Below are 22,090 nucleotides of genomic sequence, written 5' to 3'. Positions count from 1 at the left end.
GTCGTCTCCGGTAGAGCGGACGCGCCGAAATCCGTCGCTTAGCGAACACATAGACTCAGAGCTAAGCAGCGACTCTGAAGGTTGTTTCTTCATTGAACCGGGTGTGACTTGCTTCTCTGGCGGAATACGCCCAAACGATTTCTTTACAGCTGAACGTCGTGCGGACTTGGGGCGAACTTCATCGGCAACCACAGAACTTGTTGGCGCCCAAGGCACGGCTCTTGCAAGCTCTTCGGAAAAAGCGGCACTGTGCTTTAGCGACTCGTCTTCCGAGCTGTCTGGAACCTTAGCAACCAGCGCCATAGATGCCCTCCGCACCTCCGCGCTGGCGTAGGCCGCGCGTCGTAAGAGCTGCCGCGCCAAGCGGTCCCGTTGATGCTGCTCTTGCTCCGTCGAATAGTGCAGCGCCCTGACTGCTTGCGAGGCAATCCGTAGATTCTCAGCCAGTGTGGCTGCCCAGTGGATGTAGCCTATGTCCACGCTTGGCGTTCCGCGGGGGCCCGATGGTAGGAATTCAAGAGCGCCAGCTTTCTCAAGACCAGGCGCTTCGTCGTCCTGCCAGCGGTCTGCGCGATCCTGCGATGTGTCGTGGTCCCGTGACCCAACGTCCGTCATATGCGAAGGCAGCGACCCTGGGTGTTCGCTGTCGCCTTCCTGAAGCGTAGGCAAGGAATACGAGCTATATATGTCCTGACCCCGAAGGCTTCTGGGGCCAATGGACACAGACACCGCTTCAGGGGATCGGGCGCTCGCCATGATTTCGGACACCCCTTTGTCTGAGAGAAATGTGAAGTCGACCCCAGGCATGCCTGTGACCATGTTGTCGGGAAAAGTCTCGATGGAACTACCCAGCCTTTTTGTGACCCGGGCTGTAGTGGACTTTCGTTGCGCGAGGGTGGAACGCTGAGAGAGGTCTCTCTTCGAAACAGAAATCAGGACACCCGAAAACGGCTCCAGAGTAGGTACCGGAGCATGTTCGAATGAAACAGAACTGGCCGCTGGTGTCGTACCAGTACCGGCAGCCTCCATAACCGAGGTTGGGACTACGCTTGTTGATACACGTGCCACGCTGGGAGTTCCAGCGGGTGTTCCAGTGACGATTGTGGTGGCAGCTGAAGTAGCTGGAGTGCCGGTTACGGTGGTGATCGGGGCGATGATTGTAGAGGTGGTTGTAATACCGGTTGCTGTGGTAACAGGGAGTTTGGCGCCAACGGAAACCTCAGGAGTAACCGCAGCGACATCAGTAAGGACAACATCAGGAGCGGCGTCGGCCCGAAATGCAGACGAAGTTGTTGGCTGGATACCTGCTGGCTCAGAACTGTCACCTTTGAACATGCCCTTAAAACTGTCCACAAGAGAGAAAAAGGAGGCTGCCGTACCGGCAGCCTCCTTTTCTTCAGTGTCTGCTGCAACAATAGGAGGAGACGTTGATAAGGCTTCATTTGAGTAAAAGCTCGCTTTAGAACGTCCCTTCTTTTTCTTCTTGGCATCGGCTTCAATGTCTGTTGCAGCAAGAGATTTAGGAAGAGAAGCTGATGAGGCTTCGATTGAGTAAGGACCCTTTTTAGAACGCCGCTTTTTTTTCTTCTTAGCCACGACCTCGGTGTCTGTTGCAACGAATAGCTTAGAAGGAGACATCGATGAAGCTTGAGTTGAATAAGGGCCCTCTTTAGAACGGCCTTTTTTGCTCTTCTTAGCCACGACCTCAGTGCCTGTTGTAACGAGAGACTTAGGAGGAGACTTAGGAGGAGACTTAGGAGGAGACTTTGATGAGGCTTCAGTTGAGTGAGGACTCTCCTTAAGAAGCGCCTTTTTTTTCTTCCTAGCCTCCTTCCGTGCCTTCTTCTCTGCCTTTCTGCGCAATTTCTCAGCCTTTTTATCTAATTTATCACTCATTGATGGGACTATAGTGATCAATGATTGCTGCTCACCAAACCTCCCCAAATCGGGCTGGTCTTCGGGGATCAATTTGTTCTCATTTCTTTTTTTTTCTTTTTTTTTCTTTTTTTTCTTTTCTCTCTTTTCGTTCTCCTCTTTGTTTCCTTCCTCCTCCTTTTTGTCTGCTTCGGTGTCCTTTCCACTCACCTCAGCATTGCTGCCTTCCTTCGATATCTTCTTGGACACGCTTTTGAGACTTTTTTTCTTGTCGAGTGCTGTCTTGCTCTTCCTGCGCTTCTGGTCGCGCAAGATTTGACTTTCGGAGCCAAGAGCAAAGGGTCCGCCGAGCTTCTTCATTTGCCTTACGGTCGCGCAGTGCAGTCGCTGCTGAAGAGTCCTTGTTGGCTAAGCTCAGAAACTGTCTGGAGCAGAACTGCCTGTCTTGACTGCAAGCCCAAGTGCCAAATTGTTAAGGGAGAGAAACTGAGTAGTGCCCCGGCCAAAACCAGAAGGAACAGTGTTCAAAGGCTGTCAGCGAGCCACTGGACCATATCCTCGTGCGCATGCCTCCGTTGTGACTCATGGCCGTCCTCTTTTCTTTTTAGATTTGGCATTGTCTGCAAAGAAACAAAAAAGCTGATGTGCTCGGTGGCCGAGAGGGATCGTTAGCCAAGTGAACCAGCGCACACCAATTTTTTTTTTTTTTAATAAAACACAATTTTTAAAGTTTTTGGTTGTTTTTTTTTTTTATCACTCGGAGCACGTGGAGCGAAAACTCGCACTGCAGAACCTAGGGGTACTGGGTTCAATCCCCACCCCTGCCCGGTTCGATCTGGATGAGCATCGTACCGGCGTGAGGTCGTGTATCACTATTGCGTGGTGCACGTTAAAGACCCCAGGCTAGCGGTTGTACTGCACTGGCTAAATTGCCTATACAACTGAGACACCAGGCACCCATTAAAGCAGACACGCCAATTTTTAAAGGCTGATGTGCTTGCGCAAAACGATACTCGCGCCCCCCTCTTGCCCGAAAGCAAATGGTAGTTAAACCAGTTAAAACGTGTTTAAGCTTACAAAGGACAGCATTGTTGGTCGTCTTGCTTTCCATAATGCAAGCGCACTGTGTCGTCAATTCCTGCAGTAAATAATTTTACGAGAAAGGAAGCGCCCGTATTGTTTTTAGATTTTTTTCGGTTAAACATGAGTACTATACTCTGTTTCATACTTAGCGTGCAACGCTGTCAAAGCTACTGGCGCGAGCATGGGGCTTGATCTCGTTGATCATTTCAGTGCACGTGTTCTCGCGCAAACAAAACCTTAGATGAAGCCACGCGCTCGCGCCAGTAGCTTTGACAGCGTTGCACGCTAAGTATGAAACAGAGTATATAGAGTCACGCTGGCGTGAGCGGGTATGTCGCTTCCCCTTCTTCCTACCTCCAAGCCGCCGTGCGTCGTCTACGGTCGCACGTTGACAGCCATGCATCTCAACGATGCAAGCCTGTTTCTGGCTGATCTGTACTGTCCTTATTATATGTTTGTTGTTGTTGTTTTTTTCCTGCAGGTTGTGCTGTATCGTTCCACATGCGTGGAACTTCAGCAAAGCGGTAAATATGAAGTCGCATGCATCCATAATCAATCAATAAATACGTGTTTTTTTCTCAAGCACTATTATATAAAAGACGATAAAAAACTATAGTTTTTTTTTTTTTTTTTAATATATGGATGATTGCAGTCCCCTTTCAAGCTTTACGTTGTGACACCTACAGAAATATGAATCCCTTCGAAAAGTGAAGTCATTTTTTACGTTACTATTTAAATACTATAATCACCCTCGATGGCAATTACAAGCATGCTGAAGTGGTTTTCCATGGAAACATGTGCTCCCTCAAAAAAAAAAAAAAAAAAAAAACGTCAAGAATAATAAATCAAGCATATTTTACTTTTTCTTTTGTCTTGACTTTTCCAGCTGATTAAATGGCTAACACATTTTATTGTGATTAAAGCATCACTCGAATAATTTGAGGGTTGATCGATGATTGGCATAGTCGGGATATGTCCTGATATACGTGAGGTTAGGGCGGAGAGTTTCGGAAAGTCAAGTCGAGCCCTCATCAGTAAAAGAGTGTCGCAGTGGCTGATGCTGTCTGAGTCATGGTGCGAGTCGTTTGGTTGAAGTTGCGGTAAAATAGTATTTATCACTCCCTAACGTTCATGGCTGAATAAACTTACCTTAGTTTTTTCTAGCTGGAACAAGGGGCCACGTGGCCAAGCGCATTGGGGTTGGCAAGGTAGAAAACGCGTGCTGAGCTCCAGGCATTGTTAGAGTCGGGCTCTTCTCATCGTCGCAGTGATTGGACACGAGCCACTACCCGAGTGGTACTGATAAGCAAACATTCCCGTTTCTTTCAGTTTCGCCTATCGCAAATTTGACTTTAGAAAAAAAAATATTCTTATTTATGGGCAGCAACACTAACTGCATGAAGACAATTTTAGCCACGTTTTTCCGCACGTTTCCTACATCCTATGTCAGGGGTCTCAAACACGCGGCCCGTGAGCCGCATACGGCCCGCGGCTTCCTGGGATGCGGTCCTCAAGTAACCTGCTGCGATCCGTTGTTCCCATGTCTCGAGCGCTAGAAATAGCATGCGCCATATTAATTTAATGTCATTAGTTCATTTCTGTTCCATACGTACCACTGCTTTTATAACATGTTCACATTATTCTGTTTTAATTTTTGCTTCCCAGTTTTATGTCACCTCAACTGCAAGCTACGATTTTTTAATTCTCGCCTTCGGAAACATCACCATAAAAATTCAAGTATTTTATCAGACTGCTTCTATAAAAATTGTCAGGAAGGCAATAACCGTCGTAAGAAGAATTTTTTTTTTCCAGACATCTTTAATTTGAATAATTATCGATATGAATGAGCGACGGGAACCAGAGTGTACGTATTCTTCTGTTCTATAAATAATTGCAGCATAATTGCGAGGCGGTGTCATTCTAATTATTGTTGTCACATCATGTAAGCCTAAAGTAGTCCTCAAAACGAATTAAACCTGCAGATGTCGCAAGCTAGAACGTGAAGTCCCTTCTCCATAACTCCCCCCCCCCCCCCCCCTCCCTTCCCCCATCCCCGCTGCCTTCCACTGGCTCTCGACGTCTCTGGGGTGTGGAATATATCACTCCCGCACTCAATTGAGTTTGAGGCCTTTGACCTGAGTGTACTCTGGCTACTGTCAGTTTTAAGTCTTTTGCCTGATGCACATGCTAAGAATGGCGTACTTTTCGTTGATTTTTAGCGTTGCTTACATTACACGTACATAGGTACACAATAACCTGAAAATCGAATGCAGTGGCTGATGTACCAGTAGTGATCATGGGACGTCGCGTTCATGTAGGAGCCGTAAAGGTCGGGTACTCCAAAATGTCCCCTCACGAGATTCGGAGTTCAGCTCTCCAACTCTTTTTACCTTCAATATCCCCTCAAAAAAAAGCAAAAAAGAAGGAAGATCATTTAATGGTGCGACTTCAGCTGACGGTGAACGCGCGCAAAAGTACTTGCAATCGCAGAAGCGTTATTTACAAGATAGAGTACACAGGAAAGGGATTGTGGCTTTAGATGTCATTATAATTGGTTTTGGTAGTCCACTCATACAGTAGCCTAACCACATAATTTTAACGCAACTACGAGAAAACGAGCAGTTCTTTCGTTGACCCGTTCAAGACGGGCAGTTGTTGAAATATTTCAGCAAAGCGCAAACCGCAGCTGGTATCGGCGCAGATGATAAACCATACGGAAATCCGAGCCCCTGAGACTTCAACAGTACCTCCGGTGCAGGAGCAGACTTAGAGGGGGGGTCCGGATGTCCTGACCACCCTCCTGAATTCTGCATGTGTAAAATTTAGGGCGTGAAACGAAATTAAGGGGGAGGGTGTTCCTAAACAAATGGTACGCTGACCAACACCTGACACCCCCCCTCAGGAAATTCCTGCATCCGCCCCTGCTCCGGTGTTTGTGTGCGTGTGGACACCTTGATTGGAGAAATCATCACAGATACAGTCACGGCAGTGCGGAAAATCGAAATGCTTATGTCGTATTCCAATTAATGGTTGGAGCCTTTATTCGTGGCCGTAGCCATTTATTCACACCAAGCTCGCACGTCACACGTGTTCCTAAAAACAAACGATTCCTTCAAAGAATTTCATGCTGCGCAGTTTACGCCACCTCAGCTTATAGGATATCAATGATGCATTACAAGAGACTTTAGTATCTTTTGCAAGCAAAAGTATAGAATAAAAAAAAATAAAAAAAAATTATCTCCATCTCTTTCATCAAAAACCTGCTTTGCGAGAACACGGTTATGGACCAGTCGCGGCATGACTGTGATATATTATATTGCGCCTACATTGCACTGCTTGCAATAGCAGACTATTTCATTATCGACAAGCAAACGCTACCTGCAAAAATTAAAAGTAGTATGAAGATGATGTCAATACTTATAGTACGCGGTAATCTCTAATGTGATATAATTACATTTTAGCGATTTTTAAGAAAGGAACTGATATTGTAATATAATTAGTTTTGGAAAGTGCTTTTGTCATCTCTGGCCTGGAAAGCTCAAGAGGGGCGATTGAGTTAAAGTGAGTAACCATTTCGAGAAAAGAGAGATATTGAACTGAGAAAGATGAGCGCATTATTGTAATTACACTCACAAAATTTGACGGGTGCACTTGCACTTTAAACTTTGGCTTCCGAAAGGTGGAGCTGTAGTCGCCGATGTGGTCACGTGCAATATGACGTCTAAAAGTGGCAGTGGTCAATAGTAGAATCTCAAAACGCGATATAAAAATAGAAAGAACCGGAAGAAAAAAAAGTCTCCGCTTTGTATACGTTCGTATCATGAATTTTCGCAGATTTCAATATTTGAAGTTTTGGTCAAATTTCAGAACAAAAACAACAGTTCAACAGCCACCACCACTGTTTATCCCAACGTGTGTCCCCTATAGGTAACACCAGGTCGGTTGGGGTAGAGACACCGGACATGTTCAATTACTCACGCTGGCCTTAGTGGCCATCGCGTAAACATTCCTTGTAAGGCTCGCCGCGTCCTCTCCTAGTACCTAGGGTCTCGTCAAACGGCCATATTTGCTAGCGGGAAGTCTAATACATTCTGTAGTAGCTCCTTCGAACTCCAGGGTTCTTGGACGATGGCTCTTGGCCTATGTCCATCTCCACATGGCCTTGGGTCTGCCCATCCTTGGGTATGCCCATCAACTGAACTCGTCGAACGCGTTAGAATGCGAAGCGCGGGTGTCCTGCATTTAAATATCTTCTTTTTTTTTTTTTTTTTAAAGGGAAAAAATGTATACAGTCATGTCTTGTTAATATGGACTCCGTTAATATGGATACCTCGCTATATGGACACCATTTTCGGGGAAAAACTGGGAAAATACACGCATTTTTGTCTCGTTAATATGGACAACTCGTTTTATGGACGATGTTTGGTGGGAACGGAAGCGTCCATGTTAACGAGACATCACTGTATATGCAAACCTAGGAAGTAATGACTTTTTATTCATACAGTAGTTTTGATCAGTCGCATTGTTTAACAAGAAAACTTAGTTGCAGGTTTAACACACCCAATAAATAAACCACTGCTCGCGATATGACTTTTTTTCCCTACATTCAGTGGCGTAGGCAGAGGGGGGTTTAGGCGGTCGAAACCACCCCTCCCCCCAAAATTCCAAACATTGGGGGGGGGGGGGGGGGGGGGGGGGGGGCGCTGACTTTCCTGCACACGCAGTCGGTTTTGCGCGGGGCATAGAGGAAAGGGGGAGCGCAGACTATCTCCGACCTATATGTTTTCGGGAAGAGCGTTTGTAGAAAACTCTCAAATAAATAATACAGGCAATATTCCTTCATTTATGTATATTTAATGGGATTCGGAACTTGATGTCAGTTATATAGAGAACGGATGCTTCGAAACACTTGTGGGGTGAAGGATGACAATTTCAAGGCAAAGTATAACAAACTATCTTCACTAAAATACGCAGTTCAATCAAACCAAAGCGAACATAATGAAACGAACACATGGTGATGAGAGAGAGAGAGAATAAACTTTATAAAAGCTTCATAAGATCCAGAACGTGGGTTCCTTCTCCTACGGCCGGCGTGGTGCCTCCCCTGCAGAGTGGCCGGACGGACTGGGCCGGGCGGCGACTTGCTCGGCTCTTGTGACCGCAGCGAGTTGAATAACGCAGTCGGAGCTGAGCAGCAGGGTCGTCCACTGAGTGTCTGGTTGTGTCAAATGTCGTGTGAGGGAAGACGGTGGGGGATCGGCCGGGCAGGACCAGAATATTTGTTCGATCGTGGCCTTGTTGTATTCGTCGGCGTCCTTTGTTGGATCATAGCACTTGGTGCATCGGGCCTTGTATAGATCCGGGAGGTAGTGTCTGAGTGTCGCGGGGTTAGGAAGAGTATTCGTCTGAAGTTGTCGCCATAATACTTGTTGGCGTCTGTTGAGTGACTTATGGGGTGGTGGGTATATCTGGCGCTGTAATCTGTAGTGTTGTGTAATGTCATGAAAACCACGAAGCGGTTCCTTATGCCATGGGATATCTCTCGGCTCGTTAGCAATCGGAATGGCCACGCCGACCGCCCCGCATGTCCCGGCCCGGCGAGTCGCATCTCGGGCCGCGGCGTGGGCCGCCTCGTTACCACCGACCCCCTGATGAGCCGGAGACCAGATTAATGTGATTGGGTGTGTGACTGGAGGGATGATGGATGATTTCAATGTTAGGAGCTTTGTTGCTGATCGAGAGACGCGACCTGAGCTGAAGCCGAGAATGGCCGTCTTGGAGTCACAGATTATGGTGCGTAACGACTCGGACGCGTGGTTGAGGGCCAGGCCGATTGCAGCTTCCTCCGCTCTGGTGGGGGAATCCTCCTTGACTGAGGCCATCACTACAATGCGCCCCGTCCCATCCACCACGGCCAGGGCATAGCGGTCCCGGTGTTCGCTGTAGTTAGCCGCGTCTACGAAGTATACGTCGGGACGCCCCGCGTACAGCCTGTGAAGGGCCTCCGCTCGGGCTTTGCGGCGTTGAATATGGAAAGTCGGGTTCATGTTCCTGGGTAAGGGTGGGATCCTGAGCCGAGACCTAATTTCGGTTGGTAGTGGCACGATTAGAGACGCGGTATTTAGAGGTGGGGGTATGCCGAGCCTTTCGAGAACCGCTCGTCCGGTTCTGGTGCCCGCCAGACGTAGCATCTGAGCAGAGCGGTGCGCCTCAAGCAGCTCGTCTACTGTGTTGTGTAGTCCTAGAGCCATGAGGCGGACAGTTGGTGTTTGGGGGGACAGGCCCAGTGCTGATTTGTACGCCGACCGGAGAAGCAGATCGCATTTGTTCCTGTCGGTCTTTCTTAATAGTAGATACGGTAAGGAGTATAGGAAGCGGCCGGGACTCCACGAAAGCCTTGATGAGTCTCACAATGTCTGCTTCCTTTACTCCTCCGCGTCTGTTGGATATGCGTCTGATGAGTCTAACAGTCTGGTGGGTGATCGAGTGTAATTTTAGCATTACGTCCGTGTTTGGTTTGAAGCAATGAAAGATTAAGCCCAGTATTCTGATGGTTCTGACCCCTGGTATGGGTTGGTCGCCTACCCTCAGGTCCAGTCGCTGTACTGAGCCTTCTGTGTCAGTGAGACGTGCGCTCTCGTCCTTGATTAGCTGTTCTGATTTAAGCGGAGAGATGTCGAGCCCTAAATTCGCGGCATATTCATATGTGACGTCTATGGCTGTCTGAAGCGTCTCCTCCATGTCCGCGTCACTGCCCTTGTTGGTCCACAGCGTGATGTCGTCTGCGTAAATAGAGTGACCAAGTCTGGGTATAGTGGCCAGCTTACTCGGGAGGTACAGCATGGCTATGTTGAATAGCATAGGGGACAGGACCGCTCCTTGCGGAGTGCCTCTGTCCCCTGTGAGTATGGGGTCTGACGTGTATCCCGCGACTGAAATTTCTATCGTACGGTTTTCGAGGAACGACTGCACGTACGCGAAAAAGCGTTCGCCCAGCCCCAAGTTATTTATGTTGGATAGGACTGCCGTGTGCCGTATGTTGTCAAAGGCTCTGTGCAAGTCAAGCCCCACCACAACCCTTTTGTTTCAGCGCGGCTCGATTACCTCCGACTGGAGTTGGAGAAGGATGTCTTGCGTCGAGAGGTGTTGGCGGAAGCCAAACATGGAGTCAGGGAACAAGCCCTGATCCTCCATGTAGTCCCGAAGACGATTGAGCACTACGTGCTCCATCACCTTGCCGACGCAGGACGTCAGCGAAATGGGTCTCAAATTATCGACGTTGAGAGGTTTACCAGTTTTGGGTATAAAAAGCATTTTAGCCCGTTTCCACTCTGGCGGGATTGTGCCGCTGTGCCATATCTCGTTAATGAAACGCGTGAGATCCGTTATAGATTTAGCGTCTAGGTTGCGTAGGGTCTTGTTGGTGACCCCATCGGGGCCCGGTGCCGAATTGGGATTGAGTTGAGTGGTGGCGTGACGGACCTCGGCCTCGAGGATATCCGCATCTAGTTCGGGGTTCCCGATTCCCGAGTACGATTGAGATTCCGCGTCGTCCTTCTTTAGTTTAACGTACTTGTCCTTCAGGGCCTCTATGAGTGCCCTGGCATCTCCCGGGAACGTACTGGCTACCTTGGTTAGCGTGTTACGCTGTGCCGTTTTTGAACCCTGGGGGTCCATCAGGTGGCGAAGGAGGCCCCACGTGTCTCGGAGCCCCAATTTACCGTTGATCTGGTCACATATCTGCCCCCAGTGTTGACTGTCTAGCTCAATCGCGTACGTTTCGATGTCCCTCTCTAGGCGCGAGATGCGTTTGCGGAGCGAGCGGTTGCGTTTTTGTTTGGACCAGCGAGCGCGGAGTCTCTCCAAAGCCTGCCACATATGTAGCAGTTTGGCGTCCGCCCTCCCTTCTGGTGAGGCAGCGGGGACCGTGTCCGTGGCCTGCCTGACACTGTCTTGTAAGGCACGCGTCCAGCTGCCCAGGTCGACAGCCTCCCCCTCCTCTTCGCGAAGGGCCCGGAAATGGTCCCAATTAACTAAACGTTTTTCGGCTGTCTCCCGTCTTTTGTGCGTGTTGTCGGGGATCGTTATTTCCAGAATAAAGTGATCGCTGCCGAGCGTGTTTCGAGTGTTCGACCATGTGGCTAGCGGGATGTTGCGCGTGATGGAAAGATCCGGGGTCGTATCCGGAGACACGCTGTTCCCTTCGCGGGTCGGATAATCCGGGTCAGTTATGAGTGTGAGGTGGTCCGTCTGGAGCGTGTTCCATATGGCTACGCCTTTGGGTAGTGAGCGCGGATATCCCCATGCCTGGTGGCGCGCGTTAAAGTCCCCCGCAATTAATAAGGGTGCTGCGCCGGCCAGGATCGCGGCTTTGTGGATGAGTGCAGCAGCCTGCTTGGAACTATCTTTGGGCGAGCTGTAAGCGTTAAGCACATATATACTGGGCCTGCCCTTCTTGTGCGGATGGATCTCGAGGAACAAGTGTGGAATTAGCGTGTCCTCGATTTCGTGTTGTGTGACTGCAAGATTGCGTTGTGTGAATGTGACTACCGTCGACGTTTGTTTGTGTTGTCGTTTGGAAGTGGATGGTTGCGTGGGGTAAGTGTATGCGAACGCTGCGTAGCCCGCCATTTTAAGTGGTGGCGTCGCTTCTTGTAACGCTAGAATGTCTGGCTGTGTCGGTTGTTGACTGATGTGGAGCGACAGGTTACTCCGCTTTTGGCGAAGTCCCCTGCAGTTCCATTGCCACACAGTTATTGGTCTGTTGAGATTGGCCATGGTTAATGCTTATGTCTAATTTGGCCGCTATTAGAGCGATGATGGGTAAGATACTGTCGAGGCTCTGTTGTATTGCCACGACCTTCTGTTCCAGACTATCCATGCGCTCTTCTAGTCTATTTATGCGTTCCTCCCGCCGAGCCACGCGATCGCGGAGCCGGAGTCTACGTTTAGGATTCTCTTTGACGGAGTTCGTCACCGATCCCACGGTCGACATTTCCGTGAGAGAAGAGTCCGACTTCCCCGATACGGCGTCTGTCCCTTGCGCTTCGAGCTTTGCGGATGGTGTGTCATAGTGGGAGTGGATGTCTGTCCTCGCGGCGCAGTGAAGGTTGGCCTCGCTGTTTCGGTTTCTGCGTTCGGAGGGGTTGGTGGTGTTAAAGTCGTAGCTGCTGGTGTGTGCGCTTGACTGAGAAGCGTGGTATAAGTCTGCTTCGCGGTTGTGGTTTCCATGTTCACGAGGGGTGGTGTTGGGGTTGCGGTTACTTTCCGCCTGAGGATTGCACATTCGTTCCTGAGTGCTTCCAGCTCCCTAGCTACTGCCGGGGGTATTGTGTTGTTGGGGAGTGTGTTGGTGTTGTGTGCGACCCTGCTAGCCCAGCTCACCTTGCGGGGGTCATCTTGCCGCTGCTGTTGCTGATTCGTCCTGCCCTTGCTCCCTGGGTGCGAAGTTGAGGACCTGGAGCGGTCCCGGCTCCTGAGGGATTCCGCTCCCCGCCGCCTCGATCTGGATCGGCGTCGGTATTTTCTGTCTGACGGTGTCGACGGTCCCGGTGTCTTCTTGCGTTGCACGAAGCGGTGGGGGCACACTTTGGAGCCGCTTTCATGTTCCCCTCTGCAGATGATGCAGACCGGTTTACAGGTGTAAGTCGAGCCGTCTGGGTTGGTGTTGGAGTGTTCGGTGCCACAGCTGCGGCACTTGTTGCTGGTGGCTTGCCTACACACGTCGGCCCTGTGTCCGGTTTGGCGGCAGTTGAAGCAGGTCTCGATTTTCTCTCTGTATGGGTAGCAGAGCAGCACTGCGTGACGAAAGGTGACTTGTCTGGGTAGCTTGGTTCCCTCAATAGTCATTAGCATGGTCCGAGTTGTACCCATCCTCCTCGCATGAAGGACGTTCAGTTCGGGGTTGTCAAGGGTGGCGTAGTGTATGACTTCCTCCATCGTCTCCCCCATGCATAGTGCCTCCGGTACAACTATGCGGGTGGAGTTTTCGGGCATCGCCACGTAGGCAGAAACTTGAAAAGTCCGGTCTCCCAGCGTGAGCGATGTGGCTCCACCTAGTCGGCGAGCCCTGTCCTGACCTGGTGTGCTGACTGTAAAGGTGCGGTTGTACGGGTGAATCCTAATCTTCTCCTGTGGGCGTGACTGAAGAGGTGGAAGAAGCTGAAGTATCGCCATCATAAGCGTACTATAGCACCGTATGTTATGGGATCGAACCCACGTGGACGGAAAACCACCTTAATAGAGAGTTTTAGAATAGGGGCCCCCAAAGCTTGGGGGCCCCAAAGAAATAGGGGCTCACCACTGCGCGTGCGCAGAACCCAAAATCTGTTTGGGACTTTGGGTTGGCGCTTGGGGTCGGGTTGCGTCGGCAAACATGGCGGCGCCCTTTCTGCTCGCTTCGGGCCAAATTCGTCATGGTCGCTGCAGCATTAGCCCGTTTAAATGCCCGTGAATAGTGCTACCGGCTTTCGCTTTGCTTAATCTGGCTCAAATCACAAAGAATGAGCGGTGGGCTCGCCCCATTTTAAAGATCGTTCCCGATTTTGGCCGTTTCTAAGCCTAAACATACGCGGTAACCGTTGACATGGCAACGTATTGCTACTCGGTGGCACGATACCTGCATCTTGAAAACAAGTATTTCAAGGCTTCAAAGTCGCTCCAGCTCAGATCTAAATAGTGCAACTGCCCGCAGAGTATGCGCGCTCGCGTTCGTCTCAGTCTCGGCATAGTTCAAGGCCAAAATCTTCGGCTGCATATGGTCAAAGCGCACACCCAAAAATATCGAGAACGAGCCATACCTAAAACAGCCCGCAAGCAAAGGAGGAAGAAAATAGAACACAGGAAAGAGCGCTGACTCCCAACTTATATATTGTGAAAGAAAGAGAAGGAGGAAGCTTCAGACATGAAGCCCACGCGCACAAACAAGGTATAAAGAAGAAAAAATAAAAACATATAAATTACTAAGTTGCAGTAGAAAAGGAGAAAACTGACATTATAAGGTCCCGAAGAAAAAAAAAGATGAGGAAAAAGAAGAAAGAAAAACAACAACGTGGGCTTCATATCTGAAGCTTCCTCTTTCTCTTTGTTTCACAATACATAAGTTGGGAGTCAGCGCCCCTTCCTGTGTTTTCTTATCTTCCTCCTGTGCTTGTGCGCTGTTTTAGGCATGTCTTCTATGTACAAGCTGGCTCAACTCTCTATGTTACTACGAGAACAAGCGCCGAATTAGAGCGCTACGGATTGGATAGTTTCGGCTACACCCGAAATGGGATGGCCGAACGAGCCGAGGCCGATCCAAGGCCAAAAGAAAATGGCGGAAGAGAAGGCTCCCGCGCGCGTTCGCTTCTCGATCGACGATGACATTTATGAGCTACGCGAAGTGTATGCCACTAACTCATTCCAGGATTCCAGGAGATGGACTTGAATGGCCGAAAGGGTCCCCGAAGCAATCGGAAGAAATTTCCCCACGCGGGCCATCCGCGACCGGGTCGACCTGCTGCTGGCACAGTTTAACACGAAGCACAGATTTCCCGGTTACTTTTCGTAACTTAACGTGAAAAAAAAGAAAAAGAAAGAAACGGGTCTTGGTGAACGAGCCTTTAGCCGCGGAGTAGCAATGCGTCACCATGTCAACAGTTACGATGTATGTTTAGGCTTAGGAACGGCCAGAATCAGGTACGATCTTTAAAATGGGGCGAGTCCACCGCTCATTCTTTGTGACTTGAGCGAGATTAAGCAAAGCGAAAGCCGCTTGCACTATTCATTGGCAATGAAATTGGCGAATACTGCAGCGACCATGACGAATTTGCACCGAAGCGAGCGAAAAGGGCGCCGCCATGTTTGCCGATATACAACCCGGCCCCAAGCAATTGGGGGCCCCACGTTATTTCTCGAATTTCACGTTGGGGGCGCGAGCCAACCCAAAACCCCAAACGGAGTTTGGGTTCTACGCATGCGCAGTGCTGAGCCCCTATTTCTTTGGGGCCCCGAAGCTTTGGGACCCCCGATTATAATACTCTCTATAACTGTCGTGCTGCTTCAGCTACAGGATGAGCTAACACCAAGCTACACCTACCAGCGCCGTGCCTGAGACCGGGGAATGGCCCGTCCAGTTCTCAGATAATTCTATTGGCTCACATGATAGCCTGGTATTTGAAGGCGTGCACTCTCTTGTTGACCAGAGAAGTAAATCTTCTGATTCAGAGGCGGTCGGCAGATGGGCCTTGCTGTGCCGTTCCAACTGGTGTTACCCTCCCTATTATTTGAACCGCAAGCCACAATAAAGTGTCGTTTCGGCGGAAATGTTTTGCGTTTTAATAATTTTTCACTGTTAAGAAGTTCGTTCGTTGTCCACAATGGCGCTGCATGCGAAAAAAGAGAGCGTGCCGCGTTGCGTCGTCACAAACCCTATTCTATAAGCACGCTGCGTGAAATGTCGTTGCGTTGGGTACCCCAAAGCTTTGGGTTACCCAAAGCGTTGGGGCCCCCTATTCTAAAACTCTCTAATGTCTTCCATAGGTAGTCTTGATAAAGTCGGACGGCGTTTTTGCGCGAAGCCTTTTAAAGGCTTTGCCGGATTCATTTCCCGCTTCCCGGGTGGAGTGGTGGATAATGGCGTGGCCGTCTGCTGAGCCGTACGCGCTGCTTCCTGTGTGGCCTTCTCTTTCTGTCTCTTCGAGACAAAGGCGGTGTGTGCGTTCATTTGTCGGCGAAAAACAGACTCCCAGACTCCCTCCTGGAGGTCCTCCGGTGTGATCGAGGTGCCTTCGACTTCGTAATGCATCCCAAAGGTCGAGGCGACTTATGCAGTAGCGGCGGAGTCGATTATATGATCGCCCCACGTATGCCGAGGCGTTGGGCTTAGCTTCTCCCCCCACATGCGTGGGGGGAAAAGCGGCGAATAAATCTGGTTCCTGGCGACGGTCCGGGTTCGGAATCGTGTGAAAGTGGTCCGCTTACCGTTGGCCGTCGGGTGGAAATCCAGAAAATCTGCAGAACTGGTGAATAGCAATCGAAAATGTGTCGAAAAAAGGAGCCGAGCAGAACACGTCCGCACTGCCTGCCGCCCTCTTCTTCTTCCTGGTGATAATATAAAACAATGTCAGTGATGTAAGCTATATTGAATGTATTGTAAATACAACTCCGGCTGTAAGCAACGGGTGACGCTCCGCTCACGCACACCTTGAGTACTGATCAGAATTACGTGTTTTCGGCTAAAATTATTCATAAAGGGTTTATTTACGTCGTATATGTTAATGGTGGCGATCAAGGAGAAAAGCTGTATGGCACAGCTTGACAAGTCCTTGACAAACGAACGAAAAAAAAAAAAAAACATTTACAAATCTTGGTTACCTCAAATCAACAAAGCGTGTTTCGGACATAATATATTGTATCATCGGCTATAACGGTAAAGTGACCGATTTGCAGACAGAAGTTATGAGACCCCAAAATTTTAGTTCATACTCGGATTCATTTGCGGAGAAATTTAATCGAGTTTCTCAAAAAGACAATGTGCTGAATTCCAATCTTTTATCTTCGAGTAGGTTAAGTATTTTTGGGATAGTATGTTTAAGCATTTGTGTGCCATAGTTCGTTCTTGCAGTGGGCCACCTCCCAACATTCAGCACGACGGGTAGAACAAGCGTGAATATCTTCAGACAGTTGTCCAAGGTTTATCAAAACGTTTGAACCCCTAATTTGTTCTAGTTTTAGATTAGTCACGTGTCTATAGCTAAGTAGAGCATGTATCTTGATAACGCGAAACTTCTTAAATAAACAATCTGTGTGGAAGTCAAATGGAACGTCTTCTGTAGCCCTTAACGTTTTCTGTTTTTTTTTGTTTTTTTGCAACAAGTGTATTTTTTTTTATATACGAATTGGCTTTGTTGTACCCCAGACTAAATTACAATAGTTTATGTGGGAGTAAAATAACGAATTGTATATTAGTAATTTCACCTTTGTTGGTAACATGTACCGGTACTGGTGTATCACACACACCTACTGCTTATGACAGCTTAGAAACTAAGGTAGTTGAAATGACTATCCCATGAATATTCTCGGCAAAAAGGACACTTAAGAGCTTGAGAGAGTTTACAGCCTCTATTTTAGACAAGTTCAAAACGATATCTCTTGTAATTGTGAATAGCTTATGTTTTCGGCGAAAAAGCACTGCTTCTGTTTTTTATACGTTGATTTGTAGTGAATTAATACGACTCCAAGTTGCTAATGCAGATAACGCCTGATTTGCCATGTCAAAGAGCACATCGACATTTTCAGCTGAAAAAAGCTAACTAGTTTCGTCGGCATAGTTGATAAATGTTGCACCAGAGTTAATATTCACAATATCATTAACGTGAATATTGAAAAAAAACGACCTAATATACATCCCTGTGGAAGTAAGAATACACTTCGAACTTAACGAATATCCATCAATATAAACTAATTGCATTCGATGCTGGAAGTATACTTCAGTCACTGCAAAACATGCCCTCGAATTCCATATGTATCCAATTTCGCTAGTAAAATTTTATTATTGAGGCAATCAAAAGCCTTTGTAAAGTCTATGAATGCTCCAAGAACATTTTTTTTTTCTTCGAAATGTTTCAAGATTAATTCTTTCTGGACGAGTAGTGCTGCCTCGGTAGAGTTATGCTTTACATAACCAAACTCATATCAAGTTATGCTTAGTTGAAAATTTAGTTACACGTGTATGAAGTACCTTTTTAAGTGCTTTAGAAAATACTGGCCATATAGAAATCGGTCTGTAATTACCCATAACATTTACACTCCCCTTTTTGTGTAGTACTGCCACTTTTGCTATTTGCATTCGTGTAGGAAAAACAGTCACAAAAGAAAGATTAAATATATGCACCAGCACTGACGCTGAACAACACACTTAACAGGTCTTATTTGTAAACCATTCACGTCACAAGCTCCACTTTCCTCAAGTTGTAAAATCACATTATTGACCTCAGGTTCTAGAACTGGATCTCAAAAAAATCGAACTGCTGTTTCTGTCATCAAAAACGCAATACTTTACAGTAACAATACCGCTTCCAATATTCACAAAATGGAGGTTAAAAGCGTTCGCCAAAGAACATTCTGTTTTCAACAAAGTTACGCACTATTTTATTGATTAAAATATATGAACGGTTTCGATTTAAAAGAGAATTTTAACTCCTTCCACGTGACGTCCGTACACCCCTCTGCTGCCTTGAAGTATAGTAGCGCTTTTCCACGTCGTAAATTACCATGCACATACAAGTAACTGTGACTAGTTATTTCACAAAGCAATTTACAGACTTTCTTGCATGATCATCTCATTTATGCCAAGCGACTATAGATGCAGCCGCCTGGGTTCACGGCAAATAATATCCAGGACGTCCTCCGCTTCAACTTCAATGTGTGAACATTCAGAAGCGCTAAACCGAGCAGTCGCTCATTTGAAGTGGACGCTCTCAGGTATACTTTCAACCGTCGTAGTGAAGAAAACGAGCACTCGGCTTCCGCCGTTGTTACGGGCAGAGTCGCTAGGATCTTGAGGAGACGATGAACGTTTGGGAATAGGGCCTCCGGACAGAGGGCGACCGCCAGTAGCGCAGACGTGACGGGCGTTTCGCTTTTCTCCATCTTGCATTTGGCAGCCCATATGAGCAGCTCGCATTGGAGTTTAGGAACTGAAACCAGGCCTAAATGGAGTTCCAAAAACTCTTCAGCGCCGAGACCTGCCCCGCTTTCCAGCATCTTTGCAGGCAGAAGCGACGAAAGTAATTGCAACGTACGCCTGCGCTTTTTAGATTTACCATCTAACTGTGTGATCAGGTAATCCATGAAAGGAAGGAACACGGAACACTCTTCCGTGCTTCCAGCGGGAATGTTAGAGCGGTGACGTTGGCGACTTGTTACTCGCAGCATCTAAATTTCAACTTCCGCTGTCTCGGCCATTTTAATGGCGGCTTGGAATATTGCCAAGTGTTTGTGCATAAACGCTTGCTCTAATTTTGCAATTTTTTTGTGTGTTGCTGTTTAATTTTTTTATGAGAGTAAAGCTATCTTTTTGTTTTGTCTGGCCGGCACGCGTTGTTAATGCAGTGGTACCTCAAAAAGTGGAGGGAGTTATGTGCTGTGAGGACGCTTTCAAAGTTGGTGGGCCGCAACTACGGTAGAACAGTGAGCCACCATGCCCGTATTCCTGTAAGTGAAGCCTGCTCCGTTTTGCACGTGTGCGCTCCGCCGAGGCGACGCTGACTTGATGCCAGAATGAGTAGTAGCATTCGCATATTCAGGTACACATCCTCATCGCAAGCTTCGAGGGCCTTGAGGAACGTCAGGAGTCTGGCGGAAAACCCCGAGGTCAACCCAGTGAAGAAGAGTGCGCCCGCAATCTTCAAGCAAATGTAAACAAAAAAAAAAAAAAATATATATATATATATATATGGGTGGTTTCATCTCAAATCGTGCAGGCAAAAAGGGTCGAATTTTTAATTTCGATGAAAAAAATATATGTTATGGCGCCGTTTCTAAAACCGCAGTCACCACAAACCGCAAGTTCGTCGGATTTTTTGTTCTCGACTTATGAATTTTTAAAGAGGCCGCGGCGAAAAGCAGTGTTTTTCACACTCGCCGTGGGTCGGATGTTTCGCTTGATCTCCCGCCATGGATTTTCAGTCCACATTATATTATATTTTTTAAAGCACTCTGTGGACACATTTAAAGGGCTCCAATACCACGAAAAAATTTTAGGCGTTTTGCTTTTTTTCTGTAAAAATGTCAAAAACGCCTCCTCGGTCAATTGTTGACGAAATTTGACAATTAATTACTGGCGATCTACTTGAGTTACACCGATTTTTTTTATGTCCACGGAGAGCCCAAAACACGCTCTTTATATTTATTATAAAATGACTCGGCTGTATAAAATATCCTTTGCGGTACGTTTACGTTAATATTATGCAAAAACCACAAAGTACCATTTTTGAAATCGATTTTCTCAAAAAACCCATTTTTTATTTGTTTTATTTTTTGTTCAAATGTAGATATGATAGTTGTCTACACGAAAATCAGTCCTAGAAAGTGTATATTTTGTTTGTATGTTTTATATTTAGGCCTCAATATCGTAAAAAAAAGTCTTTGTTTTGCAAGACCTAAGTCAGACATTGCGACCCATGCGTCTCTATGAATTGTGAAAAAGTTTTCTTGAATTTTCTTCTGCATTTTGTAATCAATTATAAACGAATTTTGTGGTATTGAATATTCATGTATGTTTTGATAAGAGCGGGAACCACGATATAATATATAACCAAATCAGCAGGCCTAGTAGACTTTTAATAACCAAAAGGCACAGACGTTGTATTGTTTCGATTTATAAACCTTTCACAGTAAACTAGCACGACTAGCTATTAGCTGTCATATTACTAAGACAAAGAAGGTCACCACATCGTTGATATATTATATACAATTCTTTCCGAAACCAAACACTGGGGCTTGTTCACCACACATCGCACAGGTCACCAGGGAATGTCCTTTCACTTCCGTAATACACAAAAGTGGTGACACAGAAACGGTCCGCAACACACAGAGAGTGTGTCATGGAGAGGGGTAGGAAATAAAAATAAATAAATAGGAATTAAATTGCCCAACTGCGATCTTAACGAAAATTGCGTTAAAAAAATAAAGTATTTAGGTTGGAGTGGTGGCAAGGCGATAGGTCCACGCCTGGTGGAGAGCCAGACAAAGAAGTCGACGGCACGTAAAGGTAAAAAAAAAAAAAAAATCAATAATTTAATAAAGACGGGAAACACAGCCGCACATGGCAAGAACATAAACCAACTCCTCCGGGCATTCCCTAAATGGGACGCAACCAAATGCGTGCGAACACGCTCTCTACATCACCGCCTAGGCCGCTACGCCATGACAAAATAAACCCAACTGAACAGTGCTAACAAACAGTTAGTAAGAAAACATTGAAAAAAAAAAAAAAAAAACGTTCAAAAACGCACCCGAGAAACTAAGTTCAGCGGGGCGAAGAAACACACACGAGTCGGTCCCACGACACTGAAGTCTGGCAGGATGACGGCGTCCAGATGATGCTCGCATCTGTTTTTCCCTCTGTTACGCACATCCACGACGGCTGTGAGTAACAGTGGCTGTGCGAAAGAAAGTGAAGAATAGATTCGAGCAGGCGATGCGCGAGAAGGTAACCGAGACTATGCCTGAAGCTTCATATCGGGAGAGGAGCTTTCGAGGTAGTTTCTGCAGTTACTCAAACTTTCTCTTTCCCCTTCCCTTTTTCAAAAGAGCACGTCAGCGAGCGCTGACTTTTCATCTCGGGAGAAGCCCACTCTTCACAAACGGTTATAGTTGACAAGGAGGCTGACTTCGACCCAACTAGTCTCCGGGCAAAATACAAACACAAGTATATTTACCAACACGCTCGTTTTGATGTCAGTCTCCGGGCTTTGCTGTTTCCAAAAGAGATAGCCCTTTATAAGGACAGAATGAGCGGGTTGGTGGGGATAATTAAACTTAAACAGCCCCTTCTCGTTTTCTTCCTCAAGTTTAATAGATAACCCTTCGGTGCTATCGGATCTCCCCGGAGAGAGAGAGACAGCACGGCCGTTTCAAGGTAAGGATAGGGCGCTCGAAGCTGGGGCAAACAGGCGGTATCGTTTCACGCATGCACGGATGGCTGGTTTCAAATTTCCCCACATCCCTAACGAAACCGGCCCATCTACGTGTGTGCGTCTGTGGGATTTCTGTCCCGCGCCGCCGGTTTAAGCGCGCACGCGGCGTTGTTTTGGCTGGCAGAACAGTTGTTGACCGTCGATATTGTAAGGCCGTGGTGTCCTCATCCTTTCAGGCAACGATTCCTTTGCTTTCCCTTGTGCAATACTCTGACTGACTCCTCCTGGGTGGCTGTCACTGTTCGCCGCGTCAACGACACAATCGTACCATTTCACTCCTCGTGACACAGGGTGCGCTGCTCGCTTTACTGTCACGGGCCGTCCTATCTAACACAACGAGCATGAAAGGTCGTGGTCATCTGCTGGCTCCGAAAGGGCGGGACGTTCATGCAGGCCAATGAGGGCCCCGAATCAATACGACGTCTGCCGACTCCTACACGTTAAAAATGTAC

Source organism: Ixodes scapularis, unplaced genomic scaffold (assembly GCF_016920785.2).
Source record: "Ixodes scapularis isolate PalLabHiFi unplaced genomic scaffold, ASM1692078v2 PGA_scaffold2__306_contigs__length_199485367, whole genome shotgun sequence".
In the NCBI taxonomy this organism is placed as follows: Eukaryota; Metazoa; Arthropoda; class Arachnida; order Ixodida; family Ixodidae; genus Ixodes; species Ixodes scapularis.
The sequence above is the reverse complement of the archived record's forward strand: the minus strand, read 5'-3'. Positions refer to the sequence as shown.